Below are 13,493 nucleotides of genomic sequence, written 5' to 3'. Positions count from 1 at the left end.
TCTGAAAGCTCCATATCATCAAAGAGACATCAAATCGAAAGCTTGAAACTTTCAAAGGTTCTTCATTAATTTATTTACACCGGGTTGAAAAGTATATCGGCTCACATATACGTTCGTTTGTATACATCGACTCGAATTAAACTCTCTATATATATGGAAAAAAACAAAACAGATTGAAATTACGTACACTAACGTGAGAAATAACCGATAAAGTTAATCTTCGATGAATCCAGGTGTCATTCGTTCGGCTTTAAACAGGTATAACTTCTTATCGACTCCGCAACGAGGGGTTGAATGAAATACAGTCAATCAGCTGTACATCGACGGACGAGTTGACAATGCGAATATTCAATAATCTACACTCAATAATTACGCAGATCGGTAAAATTTGGTGAATGTGCAATTGCTCGGTGCGCATTGAATTAGCTTTTTTCCTACGATATTAACGATATCAAAAATCTGGGAAGGGCCTCCCGCTCCGTCGGTGAAATTTATCGTTTGTTTTTTCGTTCCTACCCTCAATCTCTCTTTTCGCCGCGCTCCGAGAACAACGACAATCAATATACGTAGAGTTGCAAGCGGTTGGCGCCGCGAGGTTGGAGTTCGGAGGTTGGGAGGTTGGGAGGTTGGGGCCGGAGGAAGTTGAGGACGAGAGGACAGGTCGAGAGAGCCGCGAGGGTGACGGAGACGTCGGAGGGGTGGCGCCTCATATTTTGCTCATTAGCGTCAGCATCGTCGTCAGCTACGGGACGCCCTCACTACTTCGCACAGCGAGGCGGCGCTGTTATATGAGGGGAGGGAGAAGCCATCCATCATCTTGTCCTCCGCCCTCCCTCCCCTCGCCCTCTAAGATCACAGGGTGCTTTCACACCGTGCTAAGGGAATCAACGGGGCGAACGGAACACCTGTCTCCGCTATTTTGGCGGATTTATTTTGGCGGTGTGAAAATACCCTCAAGCTATCTCTCTAGTAGTAGTCCGTTTCACCCGCGTGGCGGTACTTCGCGCTTGGCCGAGTCAGTGACGAATAGCTGGTCCCGCTGTCCGCGTCCAAGGGCTGGTGATTACCGTATAAATTACCATATTACCAAGCCGCAAAAAGTTAAGCAATAATTTACGAGTTACCGACGTTTGTCTTGATACCGTTGCCTTGTTTCTGCCACGGTGCGAGGCTACACCCCCCCCCCCCCCCCCCCCCCCCCCCGATATTATTATACGATCTGGATATCCGAACGCCGCACACGCGGCGAAAACGTAAAAAGCGTTCGTACAAAATATAGTTCATTTATTTTTATACGTGAAGCGAAAATTTTCCGCCACGTTAATTTTTGCCCTTCACTACCTTTCGTCGAGCGATCGTGATTACGAGAGATCCGATCTGGAGGCCACCAAACCTTTTAGAAAATCTACGTCCTTAGCAGAGCGCGCGGTTCGTGAAGAAGTTTAATGTAAACCCGCTCTACTGCTTTCAGGCTAAAAGCTAATGGAGTACACACGCCCCATGACGTAAGATGGCGCGCTTTTCTTGCTTGCAAAAAAGCAAAGTCGACGTTTGAGTTCCTTTATTTTCTAACTTTCTTTTTTTACTTTCCGACGAAACTCCGTACGAGGGATTGGAATGAGCGCGTATAGGTGCGATTTTATATCACACTTTGCGGATCCTCCGATTTTATTTTATACCCTGTAAACGACGTAAAGTCTGACTCGGAGTTCGCCATTGCCGTCGAGTGTGGGTTTTACTCGGGCTTCTGCCTCTGTCGTTTCACTCGTTGAACCATAGAAGCCATAGGCACGGGGCGAACGGCGAGGAGTGAAAGAGCTGCGCGTGAGTGCGTACCTATACCAACGGAGCGTATCTTTCGCTCAGACAAAAAGGGGGTGGCTATATACCGTATGCATGTCCGCCTATTCGTTGCTTCCAGTTTTCGTCGGTCGCGGTTCGCGTTTCATTGCAAACGCGATCTGCAAACTCCTGCGAAGCTCCTACGATAACCGTTCGTGGCAATGGGGAAAACAAAAAAAAATGAAAAAATAGACGAAAAGTACGAAGACGCAGCCCTTGAAAAAAAAAAAGACAAATTATCGAGGAACGAACGAACGACTTGGAGTAAAATATTTAACGGGAATTCGGTCGAGTTTTAGGTGGCGAGGTATACGGGGAGTTTTCGAAGGGGGTGAATAATTTCGCAGCGACGAAGCTCCGAGTGTAACTAGCTACCCGCGCGGACTGTGCATGGAACAATTCGGGCTCCGGTATACCTACGTAGTCCTCTCCTCGCGTTTGTTGGCGGTGCAAACAACGGAGACTTTGCAGATCGTTGGAGCGCGGAGTTCCGACGGTTTTACACGGAGAATTGCTCGGCGGTATGACGGGAACGAGATGGAACGAGATGGAGTGATTAAAGGGGATCGCGCGCGTGTTCTGGGCGTACAGGCACCGCGGTATCCATGACGACCGGCGTAGCGCAGACGCACAAACTCCCTCGGGGCCCTCTCTCCGAGCCCTCCGACGACCCTCCGACGCACCGCGACCCTCCGGCCGTTCCCCCCCCCTCCCTCCCTCCTCCCCCCTTCCCCCTCCTCCCTCCGCACGTTTATACCCACTAAACACCCTGTATAGAACCACGCACACTCTACGTCCTACACGCACATTACACGCGCTCTACGCGCTTCCGCGCACACGCGTGATCCGCCACGAAAAATTTTTCGACACCGTCCCCCGTCTACTCCGAATGTCAGCGTCTTGTCGCTTGCACATTTTTATACAGCCGCCGCTGCACGATTCCTACACTTTCAATTTTCACCTCGGCATTTTTTGCACGAACGATAGGAGAGTCCTGTTATTTCTGACAACGTTGGATTCCGAAGGTAACATAATACTGACAAAATGGTGGAATTTAGGCACACTTGGTAAGGGTGTTCGTACGAGATGGTTCCGGTGGGCGTTGATTTCTCGTGAGTACGAGATCACCATCTCGTTTGTCTCGAACAGCAGCTGAGCTTCTGGTCATGACGGTTTCACTGCCGAAGCAAGGACACCTATACCGATCGCAAAAACCCTCAAGATCCATCAATTGCAGGCTACACGTACAACGTCGGAAAAGTTTCCGGTCATCACGTCGCCTAGAGTCGGCTGTTCAACGTTACCGCAAACATTTTCCACTATATATAGGTCTACGAGGAATGCAAATCCGAAAAAAAAAATGAAGCGATTCGAAAAAGGAAGCGATGACTTTGTACTTTTTTTGGTCGACGAGCTGCGATAATCCCCCCCCTGCAACGTACGAGAATTCAATTGGCAAAATAAATTAACGTTGACTCGAAAGGCTCGACAGCTTCAGCGAATTAATTGGTCGTCATCCCTGAGGGAAATCAAAGCGAGGCGATCGTTTGTTTTAGATGTTGATGGAGCCTCTTCACCGTTTTCGCTTGATCCTCACGAGGCGAGTGAAGAGCCGGAATCGCGGATAGCGAACAATTGTATAGGTGTAGTTGAACGAGGTGAGGAGGGAGATCGAACGGTAGTTAAAAAGGGAGAGTTTGAATAGCGGATGCCAACGGATATACGTACACACACACACGCACACACACACACACACGTACAGCGGGTTGAAGGAAGAGAGAAGAAGCGATCGCGACGAACGGCGTCGTGCTGTTGGCAGTAGGCAAAGTGGCCGCGTGCGTGAACATCGAGAAGCAGCGAAACACGTGAACACGTTGAGTATACGACGCAAACGAGATAGACCCATAAAAATGGTAATTTCTATCGACCGTCGACGGGAGCTGCTCGCCTGCATGCTATTAGCCCACAGACCCAACACGCCTCGAACCTCCGACGCGTTCTCTCCTCTGACCCAACCCGATTCTCCGCGTATACGTATACGTATACGTATACCTACTCGCGGATATGAAGCACTCGCAAAATGGTAAAATACTCTCGGTAATGTACGCGACGCGTCACATTCGCCGCGATATCATGCGATTCGTCGTTAGCGGTGGAATAACGTTGCAATTTGTCGTTGCCTCGTGTGTACGGTGTTGTATCGTCTACTGGTTTCAACAGACGCGAGGCTTTCATCGCGTCAAAGACGTTATACGCGAGTGTCCCGATGCGGTACAATGTACCGTACGTTACAATGGTACCGGATTGAATTGTTTGCGTCCGCGGTACCGAAGGGCCGAACGATGGTCGTTCGAGGTGCACAATTCGACGCGTGTTATCACAGCTCTCGTGAATCCAACGAATCTGTTTGACGTTGATTCGTATGTATAACAGCGAGATCGTTGTCCAGGTATTTTACCGGAGAATGAGATGAATTATCGATCGTTGAATTGTCGGATTCTCTACTGGTCCCTCGTTCTAATGTCGCCCAATCTTTACGACGCCTTTTATAAATGTATATTCTAATCGATGGAAATCTCGACTTGCAGCTAACGGTTTTTCCATTAAAATGTAGCCGCTCGCTTCGAGCTACGAATACAAATGAAGCTCACGTGATTCCGACAAACTTGTAACGTCAAATAGCGTAAATAGTTGAAAACTAGGAAACCGAAGTCTGCAGGTGAACGCGAAATCGCTTGTGAGATTAAGACAAAAAATGAAAAAAAAAGAATAAGAAAAAGAAAATTGAGATTCTCACAAGTCGCATCCTGTATAGAAGAAATATGCATACTATAGCCGGGAGATCGTTGGCCCAGTCTCCGGAGGGGTCTTCGACAAGGTGCGATTCGAATGGTTGGCTGCTTCGGACTTACAGTAGCGGGATGACGTTCGCCGTATACGTATAGAAGATGCACGCGTACAGGAGTTACACACACACACGTGTACCTACGCACACGTACGGGGTACGGTCTCCGAGCGTTCCGAAGGTACGTTTGGGTTGGTGAGTATACGGATAGCACGGACCCCTTCGAAGCTTGCCTCATGAAAGATGCATAAGACGACTCACCAGGGGCGCGATAAAGAGTCGACAACAGACAGACCGACAGTCACCCTAATACCCGGTGCAATGGAGGAGGACCCCGTGTGCAATACTGGATACTGCCACCCACCGCAGGGGGTGGATCCCGCTATCAATTAATTATAATCTAGATTGATGGATCCGATCGTCGCGTATCGAAGATTAGTGCCGGTGCGGGGCATTCGGGCGATCCGAAAACCCCTAAAAACGGGCGAGTACGCGCACCACCACCCCCTCGCGAACCCAACACACCCCCTTCGTCTGTTCCCGACTCGGCCCTACGCCGCGTATAGATTCGCACTGGAGGCGACCTACACCGGTCCCGCGCGCACACGTGTCCGATTTTCCCCCCTTATGTGCGGCGATACAAGTCGACGTTATCGCGATACGTACGACGCTTAAAAAGTACGGGACACGGAACCGCGTGTCCTTGATCGTTGACATTGGTCGCGGTTGATCGGCGATTCCGCTACGCGCTGCGTTACGAATAAATACCCTCTCTCTTTTTTCCGTCCTCTCGCTCATTTTCCTCCACCAAAGTATACGTATGTACGTACGGATGTTTTACTGCGCTACGTACAACGTCTGGCAGAGGTATTTCCGGATGCGCGTGTACATAAAAGCGACAAACTGAAACTGAATGAAAAGGAGAAATTAAAAGGAGAAAAAAGAAAGAAATAAAAAAAAAAAAGGAGGAAATATCGCCGAGCGATTCACGAATAATTGCATATTCCCTCGACGAGCGCGAGGGTTGGTTAAAAACGTTTGTTGTAAACCAACGCACGGTGTATTCAATAGAGGACGCGTTTAACCGGGGAAACAGATTTTTTTCCCCATCATCCGGACGACGAGAATGAAAATAAAGGACCGAGAGGAGGCGGAATAGCCGCTCGGATGAGTTATACCGCCGCGCGCTAGATCCGCGCGGCGGTTTTATATATATGTATATACCTGTATATACCCTGTATACCCATACAACAAAATCGCGGATGCCGCGGGCGCGGGGACGTCGGAACGAACGGACGGACGGACGAACGGACGGACGGACGGTCGGTCGGACAGCATTACGCAAACGTATCACGCTATGTGGCCCAATGAAAACAAACATACCCCCGGAGCAACCTCCCGTTCTCCATATCCACGCCACCCGCGCTTCGCGAATAAATTATATCTCTTCGTGCGAAGTGCCAGCCTGCAGGATATACGGAGGTATGCATCGTGTCGCACCCGCAAACGCCGGGTACACGCGTTGCACCCTCCCCCCCCCCCTCCCCCCCCCTTCGAAAACACACACACCCCCGCAAATAATAATTCGCCGCGACGTATTTGCAGATTTTCCCATCCGAAGCAATTAATGCCCCGTATAAATGAACTCGCCGCGCTATACCGCGGTATATAAGGCAAAACATCGGGTTCGTTCACATGTGGATTATAACTTCTTCTCTCCTTATCCGGGGAATGTATTCCGGATTTGGCCAGCTGAATTTTCAGCCCTCCCCCTCCCCGGTACCATTCCCGTTCCTCTAACCCCCCGCCTTTCCCCGACGCTCGAAACACGGATTTTCAATTCCGCGTACATCGAGGTTTTCAGTTTTCTATCAGGAAGAAAAAAAGCTGGCCCACAAACGACCGTTTTCTCTGTATATTTTCCGCTGTTCTGGGTAACGCAGCGGACGAAGAACTACGCGCCGTAGTGCACGTGGTGGTGAAATAAGATGTGACGGGGGTTCCGGAAAAAAAAAAAAAAAACTCGTGTAAAACTGCAGTAAGAGAATTCGTACGGGACGAGGGATTCGGCGGTACACGGATGTGCCTCCGTAGGGGTTGGCTGGTTGTTGGGCTGGGTTTCGGCGAGGCTTTCGCCGGCTCGTCGGAGGAGAGGGAGGGAGGGGGAGAGGGGGGATGGAGGGGGGGGGGGGGTTACTGCCGAGGCGCGTGCAGCGCGTGTCCGCGCGGGTGCGAGAGGGACGCGAGTAAAAGCTGTCGGCGAGGAGGGGAGCGATCGATGGTATCCCTCCGAAAGCTCCGCCGACCCTCCATCCACCCCTCGTGGTCGGTGAAGCGGTGGAGGTCGTCATGGCGGCGCATGCAAATCAGCATGGCGTCGAGACGCCCTCCAACCCCTCGATATCAGCTACCGTGGACAAAACCAAACCACCGCGACCGACGACCGACGATCGACCCTGGACACAGACGCCTAATATCGACGAATCCGATTCGATTACGTCTTTCCTTTCGTTTTGTTCCGCTAAGGTTTCTCTTCCGTCAAACTCCGCAACCGCGATGCGGCGGTGGTTGAAGAGAAAGAAAGAATAAAAAAAAAAAAGAAAAGAAAAGAAAAAAAAAACAACCAACCCCCAGAGCGAGTGTCCGGGAATGAATTAAACGAACATATTGGATTTCGCAACTTTGTACACACACACAACATCGATTTTCCCAGATTATCTCACGGAGTTTATAAACTTTACACCGTCCCACCACCGCCAGATGTTGGTAAATATCCAACTACTTTTCAATAGTTTAGCAACAGCGGCTGCGGGAGCAGAGAACGTTACCACTACTAATTGAAATTCGATATCAAACAACTTCGCACCGCGCCACCGATTACCCTCAGTTTATATCGTCGAATTTGAATTTTACCTCGGCTTTTTTTGTTTTCGGACTTTGCTTTTCAATGGCCGAAACGATCACCGAATCCGTTGGTTCGAGTCGGTGTACACGAGTGAAATAAAATTCATCAACTGTCCCCGCGTCTGCGACGTACATCGTTGTATAGAAAACATCGAACAATGCGACTCGGAGTTCTCGTATTTAGTCATCTGCCTCGCCTCATCTCGTCTTCGGTGAATGAAAAAAAAAAGGTAAAACCAAGTCGAACGTTGTCACGAGTTGCCATTCAAAGGCGAAACGAAACCAGATCCAACGACGGTAGTCGTTATAGAAGCCGCTGGAATGCTTCAACGTCGGACAATTTTAAAAGCGTTACACTCGCGCGAGTTTCTGCTCGAGATACTTATCGATTTATGTAACACCTTACAGCGCGAACGTTGGATTCTGACGTCGCGACTACACGCAGCTGCACATCGGCAGCTACCCGATAATGACGACTCTTGTCAAAGTTTTTTTTCTTTTTTCTTTCTTTCAGCCTTTTTTTTTTTTCTTTGTAACGCGGGATGTTTGACGGAACCCGCAAACCCGCGAGTATAACGTACACGGGATCGGTAAAACGCGCGCGGAATCATCGCGTACAAGGTAATAAATAGAAAATACCGAGCGTGTTATAGCGGTGCGGCATGTGCGTATACATATATATATATATATATATATCGGCTAGTTGATAAATAGCGTTCTCTATACGTACATAGTTATGATGGGTACTAACAGTTGGTTGTTAGGTTCCACCGGTCGTTGGACAGGTAGTAGGATACCGTAGCCAGTTGAAACGGTGGAAGTGGCGAATAGGTATAGCCTGCACTGTAACAGCGGAACGGAGCGAGCGGCAGCTTGGAGCGTCGCGTCGCGTCACCCAGACAACGGGTACACCGCCTGCCGCCCGCCCGCCCGCAGTCGTCGCATTTGAATACAGGAATAAATGCATAATAATTAGGTCAGTTTTGCTAGTCAGCTGATTCTCTTACCCACAACACCGCTAACCGAGGTTAGGATTCGTTGCCTCGAGACTTTTAACTGCCGTAGGTTGGCCTCACCAAAATTTCGTGCCCTCACAAATTATGCGGGGATATTTCAGCACGGAGGAGGGCAGTTTATAGCGTCACTAAATCGACAGCTCATTTCGCCCGATACTGCGCCATATAATGCGGCAATAGAAAACAATTTTATTCGCTGTAATGCGAAGTTTGTTCGCTGCCTTTTTTTTTTTTACTCCTTTCTCCTTTTTTTACTTCCCTTTATTTTATTCGATTTTTTCATTCTTTGTTTTTTTCCTTTTTTTTCATTTTTACTCAACTCCGCAGCCGTGGGAGTTCGGTATTATTTCCTCCAGTTTCCCGTGTCGTTGATACGACGTCCTTGGAATTTATGGCACCGCGTGTTGTTCCACTTTATTCCACCTGATGGTCGTATCATACCACACGGCTTTCCAAATAATTTTAATTCGTTTATGCGCTTGACTTTCGACTCCTTTTTCGATTTTTTTTTTCTTCGATCGCACCAATACCCGCGCTGTATCATCGAACCGATATCATTAGCCGGTTATATTCCACGACGGAATATTTCCTTCCGCAATGTTTTCCGCGACTGAGTAACCTGCTCAATTAGGAACAAAAGAAACCGTCAACAACGACATTCGGCCGATCTCGAAATCGATCCACGCAGCGACACAAAATCTACACCGCGCGATTCCCTCTCGTTGATCTGTGCGCTTATAAAATGAACGCTCGCGTTTGTTCGCTCAGCGGACGTGTTTCCCGCAGGTAGGTTTACGAGCGGAGGATATTAAGTACCGATTTAAAGGTACTTAACGTACGACATTACACGGAGCTGGTATGACGAGAGAAAAAAAAAATGCAGTCAGAAACTCGCGGGGAGACGCGCTAGCTGGGAGGCCGGCTGGCTACCGCGAGTTACTTCCACTGACCGGTACTCGATGTATAGTCAATAACAGCCTCGATCTACAAGCGCTGGAATAATGGGGCGCAGTGTTCAACATTTATTTCACTTCGATTATCGTAACGTGGAGATGATAATCGCGTGTCTAGCTTTTCCTTATTGCCGTCCGAGGCCGGAACACGACTCGGAGGATCGCGCTTTCAAAAGGAGGAAGGACTTCGCCGAGAGGAGCACGTGAAATTACAAACATCTACGAGGAGAAGTGCGGATGTGTAAGACACGCGCGATTATTCCGATCGAACGTACGAAAAAAATTATCTATAATTACGTCGATCGCTCCGCGAGCTTCGCGATTTCAAGAGTATATATACGTATAGGTACGACACGATAATAGAAATTGTTTACGACGCCGGCGCACGTACCGGGTCATATCTTTCCTTTTTTCCATTTTTTCGTTTCGTTTCAACTCTTTCGCAGGAAGTCGTTCATTCTCTCCGTACCATCATCGGCTGACAATCGACTCTACCGTCTCTATTTCGAGTCGGCGACGCGTCACGGTATAAGGTATTCGCACAACGGACAAGCGAATCTGAAGAAAATCTTTGTTGGAGTCATTTCAGGTTTGCGGGGATGATGATCGTTTCTTTGAAGAAGACCTGTACACGGGTGTACGTACATAGAGAACCGATCGGGAGAGGCGTATGTCGGTGTGTGTGTAATAGAATAGGTGGATATATACGTACAACCGAGTAACGTGGGGACGCGGAGAGCACTATACTCGGGGAAAGCAGAGAGCGAGCGAGCGTGCAGCAGACTTTGAACAGTCGACCGTCAGGCAGTGCACGTACGTCGCACTGCGCAGCCCGCATAGCAAGAGCCCCTCTGCCATCTTCTGTCCCCGTCTGCCGCCCAACGTCCTCCGATTCTCGTGCTTTTATGCAGACACTGACCTTCGCTTTGCCCTCCGTCTACCGTGACTCCCGTTTCGCCTTCCAACTAGCGCGCGGGTGGCGGCGGACGTACGAACGGAGAAAGTTTCAAATTTGCGGGTGCAAGGCCACCGCCGCGGAAGCTTCGCCGCTCGTATAACGCCCCCCCTTGCATTTCCAGGCTCGATTCCTACGCTCGGCGGGCGAGAGTGGGTAACCGGTGACCTTGGCCGAGGTGCGGGAAACCTCGGAACACCGGGAACCTGACAATTAGACTTCTATTTCCGCCCCCGTCCTTTCACTCGTACGATCGAACGGAGAAATCAGCTGCTTTCTCCGCACGCGATGTACCCGATACGAACGAACACCTTCGCAACTGCGACGGGCACCCCGGACTCGGTTTTTTTAAGGCGGCCCGAATTTATCGGAGAACACGGAATCGCCGCGTTCGTTATCGAAGGATCGTTCGTGCAGGATGAATTTTCATCGTCGAAGACAACAGAGTCGGGCGATCTCTCGATGGAAACGGATCGTTCGCATTTTTACGGCGTCATGCCACTCGCAACGACGAGGGCAGCTAATCGGAGAAGAGAGCGTTAATTTTTTCGCCCGAGTAATCACGGTAATGGCTAAATTACAGGTTGACTTTTCTTTATTGTAAGTGGGATTTACTCGGCTAATCGAATTTCCTACCGAGACTCCGCTATATACTCGTTCCTTTTTTCGCCCGCGAGTCGGATGATGCGACGGGTAATTCGGTACGAAACTACCCGCCATTAAGAGTACCGGTCAGGTGCGATTCCGACACTTGCTCGCTTTATCTTCGCGTAATGTTGTTTGGTTTTCTTTTTTTTTTTTTTTTTTTTTGTCGCCGGTGATTTCAGACACCGTGACACGAGCGATTCGAACGAGGTCCAGGTCGTCGGGTCAAGCGCCAAATCCGACTCTACTGTTTAAAACAGAGCTCTGACTCTGACTCTGCGGTAAAAGAAGACGAGGAAAAAAAATAAAACAAAAAAGAAAAAATCGTTCGACTAATTCCTGCATCGTTTCCACGCGGGCCGTGACCCCGTCGTTTCCGGCGGACGAAACCGCGGAGCGACAAATCGAGGAATTGAGACGGGTGTCTCGCGGGTGAGGCGAAATAGGAATTTCGGTGGAGAACGCGAAGAACGGTGGAAAAATATATTATTCGTAGGGAGCAACAGTGCTGAGGCGCACGTGTCCCGCGAGTCTCTTGGCGGGGTGTACCCTTGATGCGGTATACCGCATACACGTAAAGAGGAACGGTTTGACGTGCATTTGCTCGGGGGCCCCGTCGGGTTTTCTGCGCGAAACGCGGTAGGGCCCGAAACGGTAGCGGCTAACATTAGCACACAATCGAAGAAACGGTCGAGCGGCCGAGCGACGATCGAACGAATGCGCAATGCGGCGGTGCTCGGGGGTTATAGGTCAGACCGGTAACTCGGTGCCCATTGTGTCGCCGACCATTGTTTCTCGGACTCCACGCTTACGAATCAGTTTACTTGCGGCGAGTACCGGCGCAGTCATTCGTCGAATCTCAGCTCGTACATATATATATGCCGTGTATCGATTATTTTTGTCCGCTACGTACGGTACTTTTTTTATTCACCTGACTTACTTTTTTTTTTTTTTTTTCTTTTTTTTTTCCCACCCCCCCACGGTTCGAGGTCCTCCTTTAATTTCGCGAACGGTTCCCGAGGGGGTTCGGAGTCGCCTTGACGATCGTTCGCGATGACCAAGACGGTATGGCCGAACGATTCTCGGATCGGGTCACTTTCTCCCTGTCCGCTGTGATATCAGGGGTAGCGGGAGCGGGAGGTAGGCAGGGATTTTTTATAAGGCGCGGCGACAGAATTCCAGCTGAAATAACGCGACGTTAGCTGGTTTCACCTGGTTGACCGGTTGACCGGTTGACTCGGTTGACTGGTGGGCACTTTCCGGTTGATTGATGTCGTCGGACGGTCCCATGGTCTCCGTCGTACGAACGGGGTTGAATACGGTTGGCGCTGGACTGGCAGCGCTTAAGCGGAAACGGTCCATCACGTGACCACGTGACCACGCGACAGTCCGGCCTTTGTTCAGCGCGATCATTAGTCTGTCAATATGCCGAAACGACGCTGCCGACCCACTGCAGCATCTACCACAATGCCCCCATTGTCTTGCGACTGCTCCTCTCTCTCCCCCTTCCCCCTCTCGGTCGCGATCCCCACCCCCGCCTCGTCCACCTGCCTCCCCGTACGCCGCGGCCCAACCCTCTCGAAACCGATGTCCTGCCAACGATAGGAATTCTTTCGAGACCCCGTAATGCTCCGCACTCCTCACGTTATTCTACGTACGGTGTTGTATATAGAAACGCGAGCGCCTTTACACTTTACGCGTCATCGGTGGCGGCAAAGGCGGCGGCGGCGGCGGCGAAGCGATGCAGATCGTTAAATCTTTGATCCGAGTTGATTGGGTAATCCTACGGTGTTAATGTACCTCGCCCTCTGCACTCTGCACCCTGGGCGGCTGTCGTCGACGGAGGATCTTTCGCTGATCCGAGCATCCGCGGTGCGGATCGAGGGGCGTGGAAGTGGAAGCTCCGAGTCGGCGGGGCCGAAGGGGGTTGAAAACCACCCCCCTGCTACCCCGTGCACGAAGAACAGCGGAGTGTGTGCTAAATCCAGATATATGATGCGCGCCCGTGACATGCAAATCTGGGCAAAGCCCGCCGCCATTACCTTTTAAAATCTTTAAAGTGTATTTAGACAGCCACCCTACGAGCTCGTACACGTGGGGACTCTAGCGAGTATATCAGCTAGCGGAGAACGTTCACTCCCGCGGTGGTATCCAGATTAGAATATATACCGAAGCTCAAGCAGCTGCCGATGTATTTCGCGTACTCGCCTACCGTCGTCTTCGCACCGCGCTTCCCACCGCTCCCGCGTACCACTCGTACCTCTCCGACGTAAACTCGCACGCGTATCTCTCCGCCCCCGTGTTTCTCTTTACAAAAAACCACCGAGAGAGAA

At 50.3% G+C, this 13,493-nt stretch overlaps 1 protein-coding gene across 3 annotated transcripts in view; it reads right to left on the bottom strand.

Moving 5' to 3' along the window:
* Positions 1-13,493, bottom strand: part of LOC105692637 (protein downstream neighbor of son homolog) — a 159,023-nt gene that overhangs the window by 122,336 nt on the left and 23,194 nt on the right. The window contains exon 1 of one of the 3 annotated variants that reach the window (XM_048653896.1): positions 8,322-8,339. The exons of the other annotated variants lie outside the window; for them this stretch is intronic. The gene's annotated coding sequence lies outside the window, so the exon portion shown is untranslated. Of the gene's footprint in view, positions 1-8,321; positions 8,340-13,493 lie in introns of those variants that run through there. 3 annotated transcript variants of the gene reach the window in all.

The sequence above is a fragment of the Athalia rosae genome, chromosome 4 (genome assembly GCF_917208135.1).
Source record: "Athalia rosae chromosome 4, iyAthRosa1.1, whole genome shotgun sequence".
In the NCBI taxonomy this organism is placed as follows: domain Eukaryota; kingdom Metazoa; phylum Arthropoda; class Insecta; order Hymenoptera; family Athaliidae; genus Athalia; species Athalia rosae.
This window is presented reverse-complemented; position numbering and strand designations above follow the sequence as displayed.